At 36.3% G+C, this 25,027-nt stretch overlaps 1 pseudogene; it reads right to left on the bottom strand.

Annotated features, from left to right (window-relative positions):
• Positions 1-20,190: 20,190 nt before the first annotated feature.
• On the bottom strand, positions 20,191-20,287 carry LOC118150782 (U6 spliceosomal RNA; annotated as a pseudogene).
• Positions 20,288-25,027: the final 4,740 nt, after the last annotated feature.

The raw sequence follows: 25,027 nt of genomic DNA, 5'->3' as shown, positions 1-25,027 counted from the left end.
TCCTATGTTTGTGATTTTTGTATCTAATACCAATTTGGGAAAATTTACAGTCATTATTTCTTCAAATATTTCTTCTTTCCCTTTTTCTCTTTTTTCTCCTTTCAATATTGCTAGTATTTATTTATACTCTTACAGTTGTCCCACAGTTCTTGGACATTCTGTTGTTTATATTTTCCAGTCTTGTTTTCTGTTTGCTTTTCTATTTTGGATGTTTCTTTGACATGTCCTAAAGTTCAGATATTCTTTCCTCAGCTTGTCCAGTCTCCTAATGAGTCCATCAAAGCTTTGAAACTGGGTAACAGGCAGAGGCTGGAAGAGTGTGGAGGGCTCAGAAAAAGATAGGAAGATGAAGAAAACCTTCAGTTACTTAGAGACTGTTTAAAAGGTTGTTACTAAAATGCTGATAATGATAAACAGTAAAATCCAGACTGATGAAATCTCAGATGGAAATGGAGAATTTATTGAAAACTGGAGTGAAAGTTACATGTGTAATATCTTAGAAAAGAATTTGACTGCATTCTGTTTATGCCCTAGGGATCTGTAGAAGTTTGGACTTGAGGTTGATGACCTAGGATATTTGGTAGAAGAAACTTATAAGCAGAAATGCATTCAAGAAATGACCTGGCTGCTTTTAGTAGCCTCTGTTCCCTATGCTCAGACCATAGAAGTTTGGAAAATTTGCAGCCTAGTCATGTGGCAAATAAAGGGAAACCTTTTTCAGGAGAGAAATTCGAGCAGTCTGTGAAGCAATCACTTTCTAGATATATTTTCATAACTAAAGCAGAGCCAAGTGCTAATATTCAAAACAATGGGGAAAAGGCCTCAAAGGCGTTTCAGAGACCTCCATGGCAGCCTTTCCCACGGGTGGAACTGGAGGACAAGAGAGGGCTGGAATTGTTTTTCCCCCAAAATTGGTTAGACTTTAATAAAACTCCAGTAGGTTAGGCTCTGGTAAGACAGTTTTTCTTGAGGGCAGCCCTTGTTAAGAACATCCTGCCATTTGTGATAACATGAATGAATCTGAATGACATTGTGGGATCTCACTTATATTTGAAATCTAAAAAAGATGAGTACATTGAAGGAGAGAGTAGAGTGGTGGTTACCAGGGACCAGGAGGTGGGGGAAATGGGGAAATGTTGCTCAAAGCAAAGTTGCAGTTATGTGGGCTAAGTAACTCTGGAGATATAATGTACAACATGATGATTATAGTTAAAAATACTTTACTGTATGCTGAACATTTGCTAAGAGAATAGATTTCAGGTTTTCTCATTGCACATGCACACATAAAAGTAACTAGGTGAAGAGACGGATATCTTAGCTTGACTGTGGTAATCAATTCACTGTGTATGTCTATCAAGACATCAGGTAGTATACCTAAAATGTGTAACAGATAAACACAGAAATATATTTTAAAACAGAAAAAAGTGTTATTTCTGTATTTATTAGTTTTTAAATATTCAGTACTGTGATCTGAATGTTCGCATCCCCCTATATTATTCAGGGTTCTACAGAGAGACAAAACAATAGGATACATACTTAGAGGTACATGAGAAGAGATTATTTTAGGGAATTGGCTTATAAGATCATGGAGGCTGAGAAAGCCCACAATCGGCTGCCAGAAAGCTGAAAAACCAGGAAAGCAAGTAACAAGGCTCAGTTAAAGTCTGAAGGACTCAGAACTAGGGTTTCAGTTAATAACAGCTTATAAGAGTTTATAGTGGTTTATACTCTTTTAGTTAACGGGTGATAACTGTCAGTTTGAGGCAGAAGGCTTATAATGGTTTAGAGCGGCTTATATTCTTTCAGTTAACAGTTGGTAACTGTCAGTTTGAGGCAGAAGGCTTATAACGGTTTAGAACGGTTTATACCCGTAGTTAATGGATGATAACTGTCCGTTGGAGGCATAAGGCTTATAATGGTTTAGAGAGGCTTATACTCTTTCAGTTAACAGTTGATAACTGTCAGTTTGAGGCAGAAGGTTTATAACCATTTAGAGTGGCTTGTACTCTTTCAGTTAAGGGTTGGTAACTATCTCTTTGAGGCAGAAAGCTTATAACGTTTTAGAGCAGCTTATACTCTTAGTTAACGGTTGATAACTGTCAGTTTGAGGCAGAAGGGTTATAATGGTTTAGAGAGGCTTTTACTCTTTCAGTTAACAGTTGGGAACTATCAGTTTGAGGCAGAAGGCTTATAACGGTTCAGAGCGGCTTATACTCTTTCAGTTAACGGTTGATAATGTCAGTTTGAGGCATAAGGCTTATAATGGTTTAGAGAGGCTTATACTCTTTCAGTTAATGGTTAATAACAGTTTAGAACGGCTTATATTCTTTCAGTAAACGGTTGATAACTGTCAGTTTGAGGCAGAAGGCTTATAACAGTTTAGAGTGGTTTATAGTATTAGTTAACATTTGATAACTGTAAATTTGAGGCAGACAGCTTATAAAGGTTTAGACCGGCTTATACTCTTTCAGTTAATGGTTGGTAACTATCAGTTTGAGGCAGAAGGCTTATATCGGTTTAGAGCGGCTTATACTCCTTCAGTTAACGCTTGGTAAATGTCAGTTTGAGGCAGAAGGCTTATAACGGTTTAGAGCAGCTTATACTCTTAGTTAACAGTTGATAACTGTCAATTTGAGGCAGAAGGCTTATAAAGGTATAGAGCTGCTTATATTCTTTGAGTTAAGGATTGGTAACTATCAGTTTAAGGCAGAAGGCTTATAACGGTTTAGAGCGGCTTATAGCCTTTCAGTTAACGGTTTATAACAGTTTAGAGTGGCTTATACTCTTTCAGTTAATGGTTGATAACTGTCAGTTTGAGGCAGAAGGCTTATAACCATTTAGAGCGGTTTATACTCTTAGTTAATGGTTAATAACTGACAGTTTGAGGCATAAGGATTATAATGGTTTAGCGAGGCTTATACTCTTAGTTAACGGTTGGTAACTGTCAGCATGAGGCAGAAGGCTTATAATGGTTTAGAGCGGCTTATACTCTTTCAGTTAATGGTTTATAATGGTTTAGAGCGGCTTAGACTCTTTCAGTTAACGGTTGATAACTGTCAGTTTGAGGCATAAGGCTTATAATGGTTTAGAGAGGCTTATACTCTTTCAGTTAACGGTTGGCAACTCAGTTTGAGGCAGAAGGCTTATAACGGTTCAGAGCGGCTTATACTCTTTCAGTTAACGGTTTGTAACTGTCAGTTTGAGGCAGAAGGCTTATAACTGTTTAGAGCGGTTTATACTATTACTTAACGGTTGATAACTCTCAATTTGAGGCAGAAGGCTTATAACGGTTTAGAGAGGCTTATACTCTTTCAGTTAATGGTTGGTAACTATGACTTTGAGACAGAAGGCTTATAACCCAGTAACAATGCTTTACTAGTGATCTGGGTCTCCCATAATCCAACTAAGTTAACACATAAAATTAACCATCAAACCCCAAACCCCAAATGCACACTGGAACCTAAATACTCAATGTAATAGTATTAATAAGTGGGGTCTTATGGGAAGTGAATGTAATAGTATTAATAAGTGGGGTCTTATGGGAAGTGAACGTAATAGTATTAATAAGTGGGGTCTTATGGGAAGTGATTAAGTAATGGAGGCTCCACCTTCATGAATAAAATTTGTGCTCCTATTAAAGAGTTTGAGGAGACTGCCCTAGTCCCTTCCACCACCTTCTGCTATGTGAGAATGCAGTGCAAGATGTCAAATATGAAGGAGAAAGAAAACCTTAGCCAGGCACTGAATCTGTTCACACCTTGATCTTGGGCTTCTAGACTCCAGAATGTTGAGAAATATAGTTTTATTGTTTTTAAATTACCCAATGTCAAGTATTTCATTATAGCAGCAGGAGCTGACCAGGACATTTACTTACTATTGCTTACAGGATCATGTAAGGCCAGATAAATGTTTTTTTCCAAAATGTATGTAATATAAAAATTACATAAGCAAATTCATTAAAATATTGGTATTTATTTAATTGTTGTGGGTTCATAGTAGGTATATATATTTATGGAGTACATGAGATATTTTGATACAGGCATATAATGCATAATAATCACATCAGGGTAAATGGGGTGGCTATTACCTGAAATATTTATCCTTTCTTTGTATTACAAACAAGCCAGTTATACTCCTTTAGTTATTTTTAAATGTACAATAAAATATTGTTTAATGTAGTCACCAAGTCATGCTGTCAAATACAAGATCTTATTCATTTTATCTAACTATATTTTTGTACCCATTAACCATCTATACTCCTTCACCTACTCTCCCATTACCTTTCCAAGACTCTGGTAAACCACCCTTCTACTTTCTCTCTTCATGAGTTCAATTGTTACAATTTTTAGCTCCCACAAATGAGTTAGCACATGTGAAGTTTGTGTTTCTCCAGTGTTTTCTTTTAATAATTTCATAGTTTAAGGTCTTAGAGTTAAGTCTTTAATCCATTTTTATTTGATTTTTGCATGTGATGAAGGATAGGGATATAGTTTCATTTTCTGCATTTGGTTGCTGTTTCCCCAGGACCATTTATTGAAAAGATTGTTCTTTCCCTAATGTATTTTCTTGGCACATTTGTTGAAAATGAGTTCAATGCAGATGTATGGATTTGTTTCTGGGTTCTCTATTCTGTTTTATTGGTCAATGTGCCTGTTTTTATACCAGCACCATGCTATTTTTGTTACTATAGCTCTGTAGTACAATCTGAAGTCAGATAATGAGATTCCACCAGTTTTGTTCTTTTTGCTGAGGATAGCTATGGTTATTCTGGGTCTTTTGTGGTTCCACATAAACTTTAGGATTTTGTTTTATTTCTGTGAAGCATGTCATTGTTATTTTGATAGGAGTACATCAAATCTGTATATTGCTTTCAGTACAATGGACATTTTAACAATATTGATTCTTTCAATCCATGAACATATTAATATCTTTCTTTGTATCCTCTTCAATACCTTACATCAGTGTTGCAAAAATTTCATTGTGTAGATCTTTCACTTCTTTTGTTCAGTTATTTTCCTTATATTTAATTTTATGTGGGGCTATTGTAAATGAGATTACTTTTATAGTCTTTTTTTCAGATTTTTAACTGTTGGCATATAAAAATGCTACTGATTTTTGTATGTTTGCTTTTTTATCTCACAACTTTACTGAATTGGTTTATTAGTTCTGAAAGTTTTTTGGTGGAGTCTTTAGGTGTTTCCAAATATAACATCATATCATCTGCAAACAAGGATAATTTCACTTATTTCTAATTTAAATGCCTTTTGTTTTTTTCTCTCATCTGATTTCTCTAGCTAGGACTCCCATTATTATGTTGAATAACAGTGGTCAAAGTGGGCACTCTCGTCATGTTTTAGACATCAGAAGAAACATTTTCAGTTTTTTCCCATTTAATAAGATACAAGCTGTGGGCCTGTTATTTATGGCTCTTATTTTGTTTAGGTATGTTTCTTCTATCCCCAGTTTTTTAAGGGTTTTTATTATTAAGGGATGTTGAATTTTATCAAATGCTTTTTCAGCATCAATCGAAATAATTATGCGGTTTCTTCCATCTTTTTAATGTGTCATTGAATTCAGTTTGCCAATATTTTATTGAGGAATTTTGCATCAATATTAATTAATCAGTGATATTATGTGGCTTTTTTCTTTTTGTTATGTCTTTGTCTTGTTTGGGTGTCAGGGTAATACTCACTTCATACAATAAGTTTAGAAATATTCTTTCCTCCTTCATTTTTTCAGAATAGTTGGAGTAGAATTGGTATTAGTTCTTTCTTAAATGTTTGGTAAAATTCAGCAGTTAAGTAATTGTGTCTCAAGCTTTTCATTGCTGGAAGTTTTTATTACGGCTTTGGTCTCATTACCTGTTATTTATTGTCTGTTTTGATTTTTTATTTCTTCATAGTCCAATATTGGCATGTTGTTTGTTTTGGAAATTTATGCATTTCTTCTAGACTTTCCAATTTATTGGCACATAGTTGCTCATGGTAGCCTCTGCTGGACCATCGAGTTTCTTCACTGTCAGTTATAATGGCTCCTTTTCCATATCTGATTTTATTTGGGCATTCTCTTTTGTTTTCATAATTAGTCTTGCTGAAGGTTTGTCTAATTTGTTTATCTTTTCAAAAAACCAACTTTTTGTTTTATTTATCTTTTCTAATGTTCTCTTTGTTTCAGTTTTATTGATTTATGCTCTGATCTATTTTATTTATTTTCTTCTAATTTGAAGTTTGGTTTGCCTTTGCTTTTTTATTTCTTTGAAATGCACTGTTAGGATTTTCATTAGAGATTTTTCTTCTTTATTTTTCATCTATGCACATATAGCTATAAATTTTACTCTTAGAATTGCTTTCACTGGACTCCATATATTTTTATGTGTTCTGTTTTCATTATTGGCTGTTTCAAGAGATTTTTCAATTTTCTTCTTGATTTCTTCATTGACATACTGGTCAATAAAGAACATATTGTTTAATTTCCATGTGTTTATATAGTTTTCAAAATTTATCTTGTTATTGATTTTTAGATTTATTTCATTGTGTTCAGAGATGATACTTGATATAATTTCAACTTTTTGGAATTTTTAATAATTTATTTTGTGGCCTAACATGCAATCTATCCTTGAGAATAATCTATGTGCTTTGGAGAATAATGTATATTCTGCAGCCATTAGGTGAAATGTTCCGTAAATATCTATTACTTCAATTTAGTCTACAGTACAAATTAAGTCCAATGTTTCTTTGTTAAATTACTGACTGAATAATCAGTCCAATGCTTAAAGTGGGTCCTTGAGGGGCATGGTTTCAAAGGCAGGACTTTCCCAGCACCATGGCCTCCATCCACGCCCCCATCCAGGAACCTAGAGTTCTTTGTCTGACTTTCCCATGCACGGGCTAGGTGGAAAATCCAGGTGTGCGTCTTTGTTCAAAAAGTCTGCAAAATGCTCTGGGAGGAAGGGCCTCTGTTGCAGACCTAGCAGCCAATCTGGTATCAGAGTCAAAGATCAGTCACTCCAGCAGAAGTTTGAAAGAACTCCTCTCATTTGAAGTCTAAAATGAGGAAAAGGAAAGAGAATAAACATATACACAAATTCCAAATATGCTTACCTGGTTCTGCATGCTCATGCTGCCATATGGAAGGAAAGAGAGTTCCTAACCTTGGCAGGAACTCCCATTAAATATTATAAGGAAATTTTAGACTTATTACAAGCTGTCCAGGAACCCAAAGAGTTAGCAGTCTTATACTACCAAGGTCATCAAAAAGAAGATAGAAAGGAAGCAGAGGGCAATCATGGAGCTGACCTAGAAGCAAAAAGGCAGCTAGACAACAATTTATAGAAGTACCTTTAATATGGGAAAACCCTCTCCAGGGAACTAAACCCCAATACTCATCAGAAGAGGTAGAGTGGAAAATCTCCCAGGAACATAATCTTCTTCCTTCAGGATGACTAGCTATTGAGGAGGGAAAAGTACTACCTGCTGCCAGCTAGTGGAAAGTACTTAAAACCCTACATCAAACCTTCCATATGGGTATAGAGAATACATATTGGATAGCCAAATCTATATATGCCGAAAAAGGTCTCTTCAAGGTTGTTCAACAAATTGTTAAAGGATGTGAAATATGCCAGAAAAATAATCATTTGGCACATCGCAAAGCTCCTCCTGGGAAACAGCGAACTAGTCGTTACCCAAGTGAGGACTGGCAAATGGACTTTATCTATACGCCTAAATCTTGGGGATATCATTATCTGTTAGTATGTGTAGACACCTACACAAACTGGGTTGAGGCTTTCCCCTGTAGAAGAGACAAAGCCCAAGAGGTAATAAAAATCCTGATTAATGAAATAATCCCTAGATTCAGACTCCCTCATTTTCTTCAAAGCGATAACGGCCCTGCCTTGAAAGCTGCAGTGACCCAAGGAATTTCCAAAGCTTTAGGAGTATAGTATCATCTCCACTGTTCTTGGAGGTCTCAATCCTCAGGGAAAGTGGAAAAGATGAATGAAATTCTTAAGAGACATCTAAAGAATCTGGCACAGGAAACCCACCTCCCGTGGCCTTCTCTATTGCCAATAGCACTCTTAAGGGCTTGAAACTCTCCACAGAAAATACAACTCAGCCCCTATGAGATACTTTAAGGATGGCCCTTTCTTACTGATGATCTTATATTAGACAAGGAAGCAGCAGATCTAATAAAAGATATAACCTCCTTGGCTAAGTACCAACAGGCTCTTAGGACTTTACCTGAAAGACACCCTAAAAGGGAAAAAGGGAAAGAGTTGTTCTGCCCTGGAGACTTGGTGCTTGTTAAGTCTCTCCCCTCAGACTCTCCCTCTCTAGGCCCATCTTAGGAAGGACCATTTTTGGTTATTCTGTCTACCCTAATGGCATTTAAGGTGGTGGGAATTGACTCATGGATTCATCACACTCGGCCGAAGCCTTGGACACCTCCTAAAGAAAATCATAGGCCCTCCACTCCACAGCCTGAAGTTCAGGAGACAACCATTTGTACACCTGTGAGCTGTTAGAGGATCTACATTTGCTCTTCTGATGAGAACCTCAGAAAAGTAGCTACTCATAAGTCTAACTTACATCCTGGCATTACCAGGGCTATCACTCTTAACTTTACTATCTGTGACCAGACCCTATGCAATTGCCCCTATGGATTGGCCTAATAGCTCTCTTCCTCTCCTTCCTAGTGCCCCCGCCCCCCACCATGACAATTCACACTGACTCTAAGGTGCAGAGTCTTCTCTTGCCAAGGCCATGTCATACTCAAACCCCAGTTATTCCTTTCATAGTGGCAGGGTGGCCGGAATAATAGGAGGACCTGGTACTGGCATTGAAAGAGTTACTACCTCTACTCAGTTTTACGATAAGCTATCTCGGGAGTTAAATAATAACATAGAAAAGGTTGCTAATTCTGCAGAAGCAGCTTAACTCTTTAACTGCCATGGCTGTTCAAAATAAAAGGGCCTTGAATCTGCTTACAGCAGAGAGAGAAGGAACCTGTCTTTGTCTAGGAAAAGAATGGTGCTACTTTATAAACCAATCAGGTATTGTCTTAAACAGAGTTGAAGAACTCAGGGACTGAATCAAACAAGGGGCTAAAGACCTTCAAGAAACAGGATTATGGAGCTTGTTTAACAACTGGCCGTCCTGGCTCTACCCTCTTCTAGGCCCATTTATAACCATTCTATTATTGATGGCTTTCAGGCCTCTCATCAACCTTTTTGTCAAATTCATTTCTTCTAGAATTAAAGCCATAAGGCCACAAATGGTCCTGCAAATGGAACCCTGGATGTCCTTGGTTCATAAGTTCTATCGTGGAACCTGCACCCCTGGAAGACTCCCCTCTGAAGGAAACCTCAACTGCAGGGCCCCTTCTATGCCCCAAGTCAGTAGGAAGTAGTTAAAGAGTGATCGACACCCGTGTCCCAAAAGCAGTTGGACTTTCCTGTTCAGAGGGTGGACTGAGGGACTGTGTGGGTCCACCAGGGGTGTGGTTTCAAAGGTGGGAGCTTCACAGTGCCACACCTCCATCCGGGAACCTAGAGTTCTTTGACCTTTCCGCATGTGGGCTAGGTGGAAAATCCAGGTGTGTTTCTTTATTCAAAAAGCCCTCAGAAAGCTCTGGGAGGAAGGGCCTTTGTTGCGTACCTAGGAGCCAATCCGGTATCAGAGTCAAAGATCAATCACTCCAGCAGAAGTTTGAAATAACTCCTCTCATTGGACGAGAACATGAATGGGGTGGGAATAACTCCAAGGTTAAAAACCCACTGCTCCTTACCTATATGGTTATCCCCTGCGGGGCCCTTTTATCCATTCCTGGGGCAAGAGAGGCCAAGGACCTGGGCACATCAGATCGGGGGAACTGAAAGCATCTTTGGGATGCCCCCGCAGCTCTGCTCTCATTCCCCAGTTACATCTTTGGTGAGCACAGAGTGGGAGCTGAGCCCCTGTGCCTCACTCCAGTTACATTATTATTAAAGATCGTATACATTAAAGAGGATAATTATTTTTCTTTTTTTTTTTTTAATTTGCCAGTTTATTATAAAGGATGCGGATGAAGATAAACACAGAGATGTGGAAACAGGGGTGTGGAACTTCTGCGCCCACCCTGGGCATGCCACCCTCCAGGATCCTCCACATGTTCAGCTATCCAGAAGCTCTCCAAATCCAGTTTCCATGTTTTTTTATGGAAGCTTCATGCTGCCAGAATTCCTTTCCCCTTGGTGTAGGACAGAATCCTCTCTGGTGAGGCTCTTAAGACTGACAACCAAAAAGATAGGGAAAGGGTTGAGTCTTGTTTTGGGCAGGTGAAAGGAGAGCAGGAAAATGTCAGAGATTCTGTTTCCTGAGGCCTGCCCCTGTAGCCTAATGCACCCATCGTTATAACAGAAAACTGTAACAAGGGCTATGGGTGTCATAAGCAAGAAACCCTGGATGGAAAATTACACATAGGTTATGGTATAAATGTGTGTGTGTGTGTGTGTGTGTGTGTGTATAATATATATAATATACACATTATATATATTATATAATATGTAGTGTATATGTACATACATCCAGTGTTGTGTGCATGATATGTACACATACACATATATATACATATACACGTGTGTGTGTGTGTGTGTGATGACACCACAGGCCAGCCCCTGGTTTTCTACCATGGATTCTTTACATCAACAAATAAATATACACAATCATTAAAAGAACTAAAACAGATTTACAAGAACAAAACAAGCCCATTCAAAAGTGGGCAAAGGATATGAACAGACAATTTACAAAAGAAGACATACATGAGGCCAACAAACATATGAAAAAATGCTTGTCATCACTGGTCATAAGAGAAATGCAAATCAAAACCACATTGAGATACCATCTCACACCAGTTAAAATGGCGATCACTAAAAAATCTGGAGACAACAGATGCTGGAGAGGATGTGGAGAAATAGGAACACTTTTACACTGCTGGTGGGAGTGTAAATTAGTTCAACAATTGTGGAAGACAGTGTGGCGATTCCTCAAGGACCTAGAAATAGGAATCCCATTTGACCCAGCAATCCCATTACTGGGTATATATTCAGAGGATTATAAATCGTTCTACTATAAGGGCACATGCATACGAATGTTCATTGCAGCACTGTTTACAATACCAAAGACCTGGAACCAACCCAAATGCCCATCGATGATAGACTGGATAGAGAAAATGTTGCACATATACACCATGGAATATTATGCAGCCATCAAAAACGATGAGTTCGTGTCCTTTGTAGGGACATGGATGAACCTAGAGACCATCATTCTCAGCAAATTGACACGAGAAGAGAAAATGAAATACCGCATGTTCTCACTCATAGGCGGGTGATGAAAAATGGGAACACATGGACACAGGGAGGGGAGTACTACACACTGGGGTCTGTTGGGGGGAATAGGGGAGGGACAGCGGGGGGTGGGGAGTTGGGGAGAGATAGCATGGGGAGAAATGCCAGATACAGATGAAGGGGAGGAAGACAGCAAATCACACTGCCACATGTGTACCTATGCAACTATCTTGCATGTTCTTCACATGTACCCCAAAACCTAAAATGCAATAACAAAATTAAAAAAAAATTAGTTCAGTCCATCATGATGTATGACTATCTCCCAGATTGAGACTCCTTAGGTTTGTAGACTTTCTTTCAGTTTTGTCAGGTTCCAAAAGCAAGAGTCATTTTGGCAAATCTGTAGCTTCATCCATTTGGGCATTTGGAATAAATGAGCTAAGAGACAATATCATCTCTTGCTCTGCGACTCTGTCAAGTTGTTAGTGTAATATTAGATTTTCCTCAATTTGTTACCCATTTTATTCATTTCTTTACCCTCAGCTCTTCTCTTTTCATATGTTTGTCATTTATTTTGATTCACACTTCTCTATCTTTGGAAGGGACATTAGGCTTGGCAACTGTACTGGGCCAGATTGCTAGTAGCAATACTAGTCCAGCAAGTGCCTTCCTCTCAGTCCACTCACATTCAGTTAGGATAAGGTTACATAGGCACAGAACTAGTAGGCTGTTTCTGCCACCAGACAATATAGTTGTATTAACTGTTAGCCCTAATTTTGACAGATGGGTTAAAGGCACAATCCAATCTCATCAGGCCCATAGAAATTCTGGCATAAGTTTTAAAAAAGGTTTCTTACTTAGAAATCATCCCTTCTTTTACCACTTGTAGTTGTAGCCCTGATGTTAGGACCACTGCATGAGATAGAGGAGAAAAAAAAATGTTTTGTAGGTGATTTGAGGAAGAAAGGAAAATATTATTATACCAGTGTACTGGAAGAATAATATTAAGTTATTTTATCATGACTCCGTATCTGCAGAGCTGGGATGTTCCTATTTTAGAGACAGAAACAGAGGTTTGGCTTTCTGTAAGCTACCGAATGATTCTTTTAACTCTGTCTTGGAAAATAGTTTTATTTTTTAGTTTATTCATAAGAACACATTTTGACAAAATCATCTAATTAGAATGGCTTGTACTATGATAAAGTAATTAAAGTTTCTGCACTATTTTGATGTTTAGCTTCCATACTAAAATGTTTGTGGTACTGCCATCTTATTCTTCAAAGGTCAGTAATAACATAGTCTTGGTATACTTTAAAACATTGATTCTTAAAAAATATTATTCCAGCTTAGGGTCCATTTTTATGTTAAGATTGATAAAGTTAGCTGCCAATCAATAACAGTACATGTTGTATGTATATGTCACAATGTCAATATGTTTATAACATATCTACATCTCAAATTTTTGCCACTGTCTCTACTCTCATAACTCTTCATGAAAGAATCTGCCTTCAATTGTAGGATAGGCCCAGAGGGCCATATTTGGGGCAAATGATTTTATCTTTTTGGTTATAGGTGCCTGGACCATGGTTGGACACTTGATTAACTATAATACTGTTCTGGAGAATTTGAAATAAGGACATTTTAGGCTGTATTGAAGATAACAGACCTGAAACAATATATAAAGTCTAGACTGAGTACTATAACAGGTTAAAGTTTATACAAACCAAAGTTCTGGGTAGAAAGTCTTAAGTATTTTCAGGAGAAGGCATTGTTCAGAAAGGAGGCTGGAGTAGGCCCCCAGAATAAAAACAGTCACCTGTGGATGAAAGAGAGGGAGACTGGGAAGAGAGAGCAAGAACAAAAGCCAAGCAATAAAAGAGCAAGAGTAAGAGACTATCTGCCTTATTTTCTAGTTTCTGCAGGTTAAGTTCTACTTCTAAATACTGGGACCTATAAGGTTCTCCTCTTAAAACAAGGTAAATAAATTCCCTATTTATTTTAACTATCTTGGATGAGTCTCTGTTTCTTGTAGTCATGTGATTGCTAACTTGAATTATAACAATTACACATTTTGTATTTAGGTGTCTGATTTAAGCTAAGCAAGACATCTTTAGAAATATAAAAGCATGCTATTATAATATGGGAAGTTTAAATTTTACATACCTGTATTTCCCATTTCAGCTCTAACAAATTACAACAAATTTTATACTTCAAAACCAACAGAAATGTATTATCTTATAGGTTTGGAGGTCAGAAGTCAAAATGGCTCTTACAGGATTGAGACCAATTTGTCATCAGGGCTATCTTTTTTCTGGAGACTCTAAGAGGGAATCAATTATTTGCCTCTCACAGCTGCTAGAGATCATCTGCACTCCTTGGCATTGGCAGCTTCATTCCAATCTCTACTTTAATCATCACATCTCCTTCTCTAAATCTGACTCTTCTTTCTCATAAAGACCTTTGTGATTAGATTGGATTCAACTAAATAATCAGGAATAGCCTCTTCATCTCAAGATCCTTAACTTAATTACATCTGAAAAGTCCTTTATCATTTAAGGTAATGCATTCACAGGTTTTGGAGATTAGGTCTTGTACATCTTCAGGGAAATATTATTCTACGTGCCACATCATCCATGATAATATGTTAATGGTTTTATGATTTACCTTCTCACTCATGTTTATATGCTTAGTATTATTAAAATGGTTAGAATTCATAGTAATACATTTAAACTTTATAATGTTTACAAATTTTACATAACTCTTAGAAGCGATGTTGGTATAAAAAAGATAAAGACTTACCTTTAGCTATATTTTGATAATAAATCTTTATTAAATATTTGATAATCATTCAAAGAAAAAAATAGTGGTTGTATGCAGTTAACACTGTGATCTCAATCATATGTCCTAAAGTCACTTTTAAAATGTGACATTTGTTGCTTCAAATAAATTAATATTTGATTTCCAGGTAAAAATTTAGAACGTTGGTCACAAAGTGTTTCACATATATGCAACAACTTGAAGTGTGTAATATGAATACTGACATTAGCCCAAAAAGACATACACTTTAAGCATCATCCAGGCATCTCTTATCTTTAATAAATACATAAATTAATATCCCTATTTTAAATTAAAGATCCATTAATAAGTTAAATGGAATTTTATTTAGTAATTTTCTAACTTTTAATTATATCCATAATTTACTTGTTTTATAACTTTAGAATAATTATCATGCCTTTTAAATAAGAGTATTGTCCTATGAAAATATTAAAGGAAGGAAAATATTTCTTCTTGCTAAAGATCTGCATTTAAAATAATGAAGTTGTTAGCTGCGGATTTCAGTTAGAAAATTATTAAATAAAATTCAGTTTAAAGTATTAATTGATATTTAAGTTAAAATAGGGATACTAATTTATGTGTAAGAGGAACTCAGGTTTCATTTATTTTAAATGTGCTACTTCAAGGAAAAATAAAGGTTAAAAAATCAAAGAGTAAGGGATATATATGTGTGTGTGTGTATGTGTGTGTATGTATGTACATACATATATACAAGCTATATATATATATATGTATTTCTACGTATATAGATATACACATATCTATATGCATGCACACAAACATATACACAGTTATTAAGAGTGCCTTAGATATTTTCATTTCATTAAATGAAAACAGAACAGTAGAAGATTATATCTCATTGGAATTTAAAATAGACTTTTTATATATTCTGAAGGTAGCAGAAATGTAATTTTTGCATTTTAAATTAATTTATATTTCTTTTTATTAGTTCATAGTCTAATATGGATTGAAGTGGAAAGAAAAGGTGGAAATTCAAATATCCTTCTAAAGCTGAATATGCTAAATATCATGAAAACAGAGGAAAGCTAGTTGTCTTGGTTCGTTTTCTGTTGCTATGACAGAATATTTGAGACTGGATAGTTTATAAAGAAAATAGATTTATTTCTCAGAGTTCTGAAGGCTGAGGGGTCCAAGAGCATGGCACTGAGATCTGGTGAGAGCCTCCTTGCTGTGTTAGCCAATGGTCAAGGCGAGAGGGCAAGCCAGAGCATGCAAAGAAAGAGAAAACATGAGGGGCTGTACTTGCTTTATAACAACCCACTCTCATAGCACCTAACCCATCTCTTCTATAATTTCATTAATCCATTAATAAGAATGGGGACCTTATGACCTAATTACTTCTTAAAGGCCCTACCTCGAGTTTTGGCAGGGGCATTCATAGTACAGCAATAGGTATTTTATATATATATATATATATATATATATATATATATATATATATGAACTTTTGATAATAAATATTTATTAAATATTTGATAATTATTTAAAGAAAAAATAGTGGTTGGATGCAGTTAACACTATGATCTCAATCATATGTCCTAAAGGCACTTTTTAAATGTGACATTTGTTGCTTCAAAGGCTATATGTATATAACCTTTTTCAAGAAAATATTTCTTCTTGCTAAAGATCTACAGGTGCTTCTTTATTTAAAGTAATGAAGTTGTTAGCTGGGCATTGCAACCAATATAATATATATATATAATATATATGTATAATATATATGTATACTATACATGTATATGTTATACAGCATATATGTTTTATATATATATATATGTGTGTGTGTGTTTTATATATATATATATATATATATATATATATATATATATAACACACACACTGCAAAAAGCCGGTTTTAGTAATGATGGCCACAGCAAATCTAACAGACAAGGACATGCTAAATTCTATTCTCTACATGTATAGGTAGAGAAATCTTTCTAGGGAAAATAATGGGAATTTAAGGACCATGGAGAGTTGATGAGAAATGGTGACACTTGCTTTAAAGAATAGAATGAATAAGCACTTCATTGCAGCACAACCCAGCAAATGAAGTCATTGATAGACCAGAGTGAATTATTACTTCTTATGCAATACTACAAACTAATTCTACTCACATATAACTGATGCTGTTATTGTCTGTGCTGCACCTTCTCAGTTTACTTCTGGTCTCACCTATAGCAATATTGGACGGTAACCTGCACACTCTTGGAATGCCAAGGCAAAAGCAAACTGGCCTCATTGATTTTCTGCCTCAGGCCTTCTTTCTGCCTTCTTGCAGGTCCAATCAGGAGTCATAATATCATCAAAGAAAAACTTTAACTGGTGGGGGATGGTGGTCTATATTAAAAAGTGCTGGCCACCTATCCCATGAGAGAAGCCAATTCTTTAGTTCACTTTACATTGTCAATCATAGGGTTTACAGGGAGACTGAGCCTATCTGTCCACAGGAAAAATCAGCTCCTTATTAGTTTTCCTCTTTTTCACTATTATACTTCCTTCTCTCTTCTTTATGTTTCCGTAGATAACCTGTCAATAAATCTCCTCTTCCCAAGTAATTGTCTCATGATCTGCTGTCAGGGACATTCAAATCAGGATATATACTCAGTTTTATCTACATATCTCTACTGTTTACTCTTATATTTATAATTGCCCTGTGAGGAATGTGGGATGACACGGGGTTTGGGAGATAAGCTATGGAATTCTTGTTGACTCTATTTTATTGACAAGAAAAAAACCTTTAGGTAATCTGAGTGATTCTCCCAAAATCACAAAACTAATAAATGGCAAAGTCTTCTTTGATGTGCTAAAGAGGACTTTGGAAGCATAAAATAAAATGAATTGTTTCCCAAATGAGTTCTGTATATTTTAATTTCATCTATAACCTCAATTTAACGTGTCAGATCTTGCTAGCTTAAAACATCCTTGCTAAACCCCATTAATTTTGGTTCCATTAACTTATGCTTTGTGATAACTTGAAATTGTAAGAATAAAACTTATTTTCTCCCTAAAAATATTATCTAAGAGTATACATTTTTAATTAGACCAAATCATTTCCTCAATCTCCTTCTTGCCTTTTCTACAGCCATCATCCTTTAATGTTCTACGATACACAATAAAAAGACAACACTAAATCCTAGGATGCTTTATTGATCTCATAATGCCATCCAGCATCATAAAATTAAACTCTGGCCCATCCTAAGTGATATTATGAGAAGAAAATGTTTATACATTTTTTCTGATATTTAATTTTTATTTAATATACACTTAGGCAGCACTAACTATATGACAAGCATTATTCTAAATGTTTTACAAATAACTCATTTAATTTTTAAAAAATTTTTTCATTTATTAAAAAGAATTACAAATTTATTACATGTTAGTATAAACATTTTAATAAAAGATAAATACATTTTCAAACTTCCTCCAAAGATGAAAAGATTGGCATTGGTTTTTTAAAGCAAAAATTGTATTTTATTTTTTATTTCAATAGGCTTTTGGGAAACAGGTGGTGTTTGGTTATATGAATAAGTTCTTTGGTAGTGATTTCTTTGATTTTGGTACACCCATGACTTGAGCAGAATGCTTTTGCCTCATAGTTCTTAAAATTCTTTTCTTTATCTTGACTTGAGATAACTTGATGACTATATGTCTACATGATAATCTTTTTGCAATGAATTTCCCAGGTGTTCTCTGAGCTTCTTATATTTGGATATCTAGATCTCTAGCAAGGCCAGGGAAGTTTTCATCAATTATTCCCTGAAATATGTTTTCTAACCCTTTAGATTTCTTTCTCTGGGACCCCAATTATTCTTGTGTTTGGTCATTCAGCATAATCCCAGACTTCTTGGAGGCTTTGTTCTTTTTTTAAATTCCTTTTTCTTTGTCTTGGACAGATTAGGTTAATTCGATAGCCTTGTCTTAAAGCTCTGAAATTATTTCTTCTGCTTGTTTGATTATTTTGCTGAGACTTTCTAGTGCATTTTGCATGTCTCTAAGGGTGTCCTTGAATTCCAGATGTGGTGATCATTTCTTATTTGTACTCTCTATTTCACTGAAGAATTTTTCTTTCATATCCTGTATCATGTTTTTTATTTCTGTAAGTTGGATTTCACCTTTCTCTGGTGCATTCTTGATTCGCTTAATAATTGACCTTCTGAATTATTTTTCTGGCAATTCAGATCTTTCATCCTGGTTTGGATGCATTGCCAATGAGCTGGAATGATCTTTTGGAGATGTTAACCTTGTCTTGTCATATTTCCAGAGTGGTTTTCTGTTTCTTTTTCATTTGGGTAGACTATGTTAGAAGAATGATTTGGAATTCAAGGGCTGCTGTTCAGATTCTTTTGTCTTACAGGGTTGTCCCTTGATGTTGTGTTCTCCCCCTTTCCCTAGAATGGGGCTTCCTGAGAGCTGAACTGTAGTGATTGCTTTTGCTCTTCTGGGTCTAGCCACCAAGTGAAGTGACTGAGCTACAGACTGGTAGTGAGGAGTGTTTGCAGAGAGTCCTGTGTTGTGATCCATCTTGAGGTCTTGAAGCCGTAGATTCCAGCACCTGCTCCTGTGAAGATAGCAGGGGAGTGAAGTTGACTCTTCTAGGGTCCTTGGTTGTGCTTTTGCGTGTGTGCGCGCCCGCGCGTGCGCATGTGCGCATGCTAATTTTTTGTTGGTTGGCCTCCAGCTAGAAGGTGGTGCTTTCAAGAGTGCATCAGCTCTGTTTCTATAGGGAGGCTTCAAACTTGTCCTAGGGATACCTGGTTAAGTATTCAGGATTCTCAAGTGGTAGGCAGGACCATAGAATACTTAACAGATTATGACCTTTGTGTTTGACTACCAGGCCAGGTAGAGAAAGACCATCAGGTGGGGGCAGAGATAGGCTTGTCTGAGCTCAGCTTCTCCTTGGGTGGGGCTTGCTGTGGCTGCTTTGAGGCATGAGGCTGTGGTTCCCAGGCCAATAGAGTCATATTTCCAGGGGGATTATAGCTTCCTCTGCTGAGTCATACAGGTCACCAGGGAAGTGGGAGAAAGCTGGCCGTCACAAGCCTTACCTCACTCTCATGCCATCTGCAGTCCTAAAGGCCAGTCTAACTCCCACTCTTCCCCTGTCAACAGCACCAAGTCTATTTCCAGGCAACCACTGACAACCAGGGCTGAGGACTTTCCCCAGACCACGAGCCTCCCCATTGATAAAGCAAGCCGACTAACCATTTTCCAGAATCTCAGGGAGCCTACAGTGGTGATCCAGTTGCTTCAAAGGGTTTGTGTATTTTTTCAGCTTTCCTGGTATGTTCCTGCAGTAGTTTTTTGAGCAAAATTTCATGATGTGAGTCTCCACATACTGCTCTGTTCATCCAAGTGGGAGTTGCAAGCTAGTCCTGTCTCCTATCTGCCATCTTAATCCTGGCCTCATATAATTTATAATAATCTTTTGAGGTGTACACTGCTATTATACTCATTTTAAAGATGAGAAAAGTAAGGCACAGAGAGATTAAGAGGTTCGGCCAGTGTCACACAGCTGGTAAATAACTAAGAATCAAATCAAACTAAGGAAACTTAACTCCAAAGTTAGAAGTCAATACTCTTTTCTTCTAAATGTTCCCTCAAAACCTAAAAATCCCACCTAATTCAGTCACTGTAACAACACATATACCCTAATAACTAGTCAAAAATAAGAAAAACTGAAGAGGAGCATTATAAAGTATGTTTCCCAAGTGGGTTCTTTATTCCTAATTCTATGCAAGTAATTAAGTTGTTAAGTTTCGGAAACCTCTTAATGCCTTCACTGACATTTTATGACTCCTTAAGTCCATGTCACAGCTTTTAAAAAATATGAATAATATTTTTTCCCCAGTATTTACATGTTTTTTAAAAATATATCTTGCTATGTATATTTAACATATACAACAGGATGTTTTGTGATACACAGATAAGGAAAAATTGGTGCTATTATAAAACAAGGTAACATATTCATATTTCCACATAGTTATCAACTTTTTTCCACCATGGCAAGAGCAGCTGAAAATATGAAATACTTCATGAATTTGCCTGTCATCCTTGTTCAGGGGCCATGCTGATCTCTTTTTTAAAACACTTGTGGGCATACAGTAGATGTATATGTTTATGAGGACATGAGATATTTTGAACTGGCATGTAATATGAAATAAGCACATCAAAGAGGATGCGGATGCCCACCCCATCAACCATTTAACTCCTTTGACTTACATACAATCAAATACACTCTTTAAGTTATTTTAAAGGGTAAAATTAAGTTATTAATGACTGTAGTCCCCCTGTTATGCTATCAAACGTCGGCCTTATTCATTCTTTCTAACTACTTTTTGTACCCATTAACCATCCCTACCCCTCACTACTCTTTGCAGCTCTGGTAACTATTCTTCTACTTTCTGTGTCCATATGTTCAACTGTTTTGATTTTTAGATCCCACAGTAAGTAAGAACATCTAGTGTTTGTCTTTCTGTGCCTCGATCGTCTCACTTAGCATAATGATCTCTAGTTCCATCCATGTGGTTGCACATGACTGGATCTCACTGTTTTTATGGCTGAATAGTGCTCCATTGTGTATATGTACCATTTATCTTTTGATGGGCACTTAGGTTGCTTCAAAATCTCAGCTATTGTAAACAGTGCTTCAACAAACATAGGACAGCAGATATCTCTTCAATATACTGGTTTTCTTTCTTTGGGGTATTTTGGTACCTTGGTTACAATGTACATATTTGGTTGATGATTATACTAAAAGCCCAGAATTCATCATGAAACAGTATATTCATGTACATAAGAACAGCCAAAAAACACATTAAAGAAAGGTTCCACATCACTAATCATTAGAAAAGTATATATCAAATCCGCAATGAGATACCATCTCATACCGCTCAGAATACCTATTGTTAAAAAGTCAGAAAATATCAGGTGCTGGCAAGGCTGTGGAGAAAAGGAATGCTTATATCCCATTTATGGAAATGTAAATCATTTCAGGAACTGTGTAAAGCAGTTTGGAGAGTTCTCAAAGACCTTAAAACAAAACTATTATTTGACCCAGCAATCCCATCACTGGGTATATATTTGAAAGAAAATAAATTATGCGGCCGGGTGCAGTGGCTCAAGCCTGTAATCCCAGCACTTTGGGAGGCCGAGGCGGGTGGATCACAAGATCAAGAGATCGAGATCATCCTGGTCAACATGGTGAAACCCTGTCTCTACTAAAAATACAAAAAAAATTAGCTGGGCATGGTGGCGTGTGCCTGTAATCCCAGCTACTAGGGAGGCTGAGGCAGGAGAATTGCCTGAACCCGGGAGGCGGAGGTTGCGGTGAGCTGAGATCGCACCATTGCACTCCAGCCTGGGTAACAAGAGCGAAACTCCGTCTCAAAAAAAAAAAAAGAAAAGAAATTATGCTACCGAAAAGACAGTTGCACTTATATGCTCATTACATCACTATTCACAATAGCAGATATGGAATCAACCTAGGTGCCCAGCACTGGTAGATTGGATAAAGAATATGTGGTAAATATACACCATGGAATACTATGTAGCTTTAAAAAGAACTAAGTGATGTCCTTTGCAGAAACATGCATATAGTTAGAGGCCATTATCCTAAGTAAATTTACACAAGAAGAGAAAAACAAATACCACAATGTTCTCACTTATAAGTGGGAGAGTAATCATGGACATAAAGATGGCAAAAATTGACACTGTGGACTACTTGAGTGGGGAAGGAGTGAAGGGGGCAAGAGTTGAAAAACTAGTTATTTGTCACTAGGCTCATTACCCGGATGACTGGATCACTTGTACTATAAACCTCAGCATCATGCAATATGCCTATTTAACACGTTGGGAGAAGCAGCAAAGAAGAAAGGACTTACAGAGTGCCTACATAAATTGGTTATGAGTAACATATAAACAAGGAACAACAAACCACTGCAAATTGGGGAGGCAAACTTCTCCATGCCTCATGTTCTGGTGCAGGGTGACCCAGGCTCTGTTACCATAAACATTGTGCACAAGGACATAAAACCCCTTCATAACACTAAGACATAACCAGACTTGTAGGCTCCTTGTGAGGCCCAAGTTCCACCAGCTGCACATAGATAATAGGCTAAAGATAACCACGTTCTTGTTTTGTGAAACCCTGAGACCACCGCTGTTATCAATCTTTAGAATGACACACCAATTCTGGCTCACTGATTCACTTGCAGCTCACTGATTCACTCCATCATCACATCACCCTCTCCTCACCATCGCTCCACCCCTACCCTATAAATTAAAGTGATTGTAACCAATAAATACTGTGGTGAACCTAAGCTTGGAGCCTTCACTGCCTCCAGTAATAAGTGTTGGCCCCCTGGTCCCATTTTCACTCTTAATCTGTTTTTTTCTCAATCCTTTGTCGCCATGGAACTTGGGATACCCATGGGTGATGTGGGGGCTGGTTTCCTACATAACAACCTTGTACATATACCTCATTAATCTAAAATAAAAGTTGAAATTATAAAAAAAGGTAACAAAACTTTGCTTTCTAAATCTATAAAAGTAAAAATTATTGAAACAAAATAAGAAGAAGAGAAAGTAAAATAGGCTGCTCATCTAACTGGTACCAATCAATTGAGAGTATCTTAAGTCATCCTTTAATCCTTTGTAAATTGGAAATACAGTTTATATTATACATTTTAAATACCAAAATGAATTGGTGTGCTGGTGGCTTGATGCAGTATTATGCCTTTTAATTCTTTTGATCATTTAACAAGCACATATTGAGAGTAAGACATTGTGTTAGATGCCAAATGTAGAATGTCAAAGAAGAGACCAATACCCTACTTTTAAGGATGTTATTGTTTAGCGAAGGAGATAGTCATTAACGAAAAACCCAAACTAAATCTAAAAATACAAGGAACAGTGTATCTTTTAAATTAATATAAAATGATGCAATTGGAGAGAATATCAGTGGGAAAATAGTTAATATTGAGGGGCTCAGAATAGATCAATTTGAAAAAGAGACAATTAGGCTGAGATTTGAAAAATGAAAAGAGGTTTGTCTGGGCAAGAGTAAAAGTGATTAAAGATTCCAGACAGAAGAAAACAACAATGTAATAAGAGTGATTCAAAAACATTATGTAAGCATTTTTCATTATAAAATACTAAGAATTGTTTTAAATAATGGAAGTCAGTAGTTTTTCCAAGAATTGCCAAGCTTTATATTGATTATTAAACCATCGTGCTAATTATACAGTGTATTTTCATTAAATCTTTCAAGACTTAGGGGCTTTTTATTGTAATGTTTCAATTGCATCTTTCATTCAATTTTTAGTTACGATTATTTTATATTGAAATCTTATCTTCTAATTATCTCCTTGTCATTAGATCAGTAGAATGTTTTCTTAGCTAGGAGTTCAAAATGTCTTTCATAGATTTAAGTGTCCACTTATTAAAATTGACTTACAGTACACAGTCCATCTGGGAGAATCATTCTAATTCCACGAGATATATTTGAAAAAAATAAAATAGTTATTCCAGGCTGTAACAGTGCTGTTCTTTGTGGAGTATCCTTCTGTTTTTTTCAAAGAGTTTTACCTTAGCTGAAATTTTCTTTAAATAAACTTTTCTAGTTTTCAGATATTACAGCCAACTCCACTATTTCATGTATAGTGGAATAGGTGACATGACCCTGCACAGCACTTTTGTTCCTAGGTGATAGATTTGTAGTAGAGTGATATCCAGAAATCATTGTAATTGCAGCCATATTTTATGCAATTTTTGAAGAATATTCTCTGTTCAAGGATTTCAAAACACTCTTCTAATGGTAAATTACCTTCATAATATCTCTTTGTGTTAACTGTAGTAAGTGTAGCAAAAGTTATAGTCTACCAGGGTCTTCTGCTGACTTTCTTTGTCAACACATTTGTTGGCTATCTACTAAATGCTCAACACTTAGATGGATGCAGTGAAGAGATTTAAAGGAAATGAAAGGCAAGGTTCCTGAAGTCAGTTGTTTGATTTTGTAAGGAAGAAAAATCAAACAAAGAAAACAATAAATATATAGAAAACATTTATAGATAAATTAAGGATGTTCCTATTAAGTGGTCTTGTGTTTAGACTGATAAAAAGGCTAGAGAAAGAATTCTCATTATATAATTAGAATCATTGACCTTGAGAAAGTTTTTAATCATTGAGGCAGATGATTTGGCACTGCAAAGAAGCAATAACATTATGAGCAGATTAAATGGCATATTTAGCTATATAGAGGCCAAAGAGGACACAGTTTCTGTGAGGGTTGGCCTGCAGTCTTGCCAAATACAGGAGCGTTGGGTAGTCCAAAATCAAGTAGAATAGGAGGCCCTTTAGTAGAGAGGAAGGGTTTCTGGCTAGAAATAACTGGAGTAATTGAAAGGAAAAAAAGATCAAAATGACACCAAGGTGTCAAGTGTAGTGCCCTTACTACACTATAGGTCAAAAATGGAATGAGTCACAGTCATACAAGAAACCCTTGAAATTACTCAGTCCAGTCACAATCTTTATCATATTAAACATGTAGCAATGAAATCCTAATTTATGTTTTGTTGTATTAATTAGGAGACATTTCTAAGAAATAGAAATAGAGACATAACATGTTAATACATAGTTTCAACTGATTATACAAGGGATCTTCAAAAAGTTCAGAGAAAATATGTATTATGAAAAAGGCATGCATAAATTTCAAAAATTTTGCACCAAAATAAACTCATACTAACTTGTTATGATGTGCCTAAAGAGAAGTTAGAGTGACTAAGAAGGATAGGACATCAGTCTAAAAAGAGCCCTTATCAGAACAACATGAATTCTGCCATAATTGAAACAAGA

Source organism: Callithrix jacchus, chromosome X (assembly GCF_049354715.1).
Source record: "Callithrix jacchus isolate 240 chromosome X, calJac240_pri, whole genome shotgun sequence".
NCBI classification, from domain to species: domain Eukaryota; kingdom Metazoa; phylum Chordata; class Mammalia; order Primates; family Cebidae; genus Callithrix; species Callithrix jacchus.
Note: the sequence above shows the minus strand (reverse complement) of the source record. Positions and strands in the feature narration are given on the sequence as shown.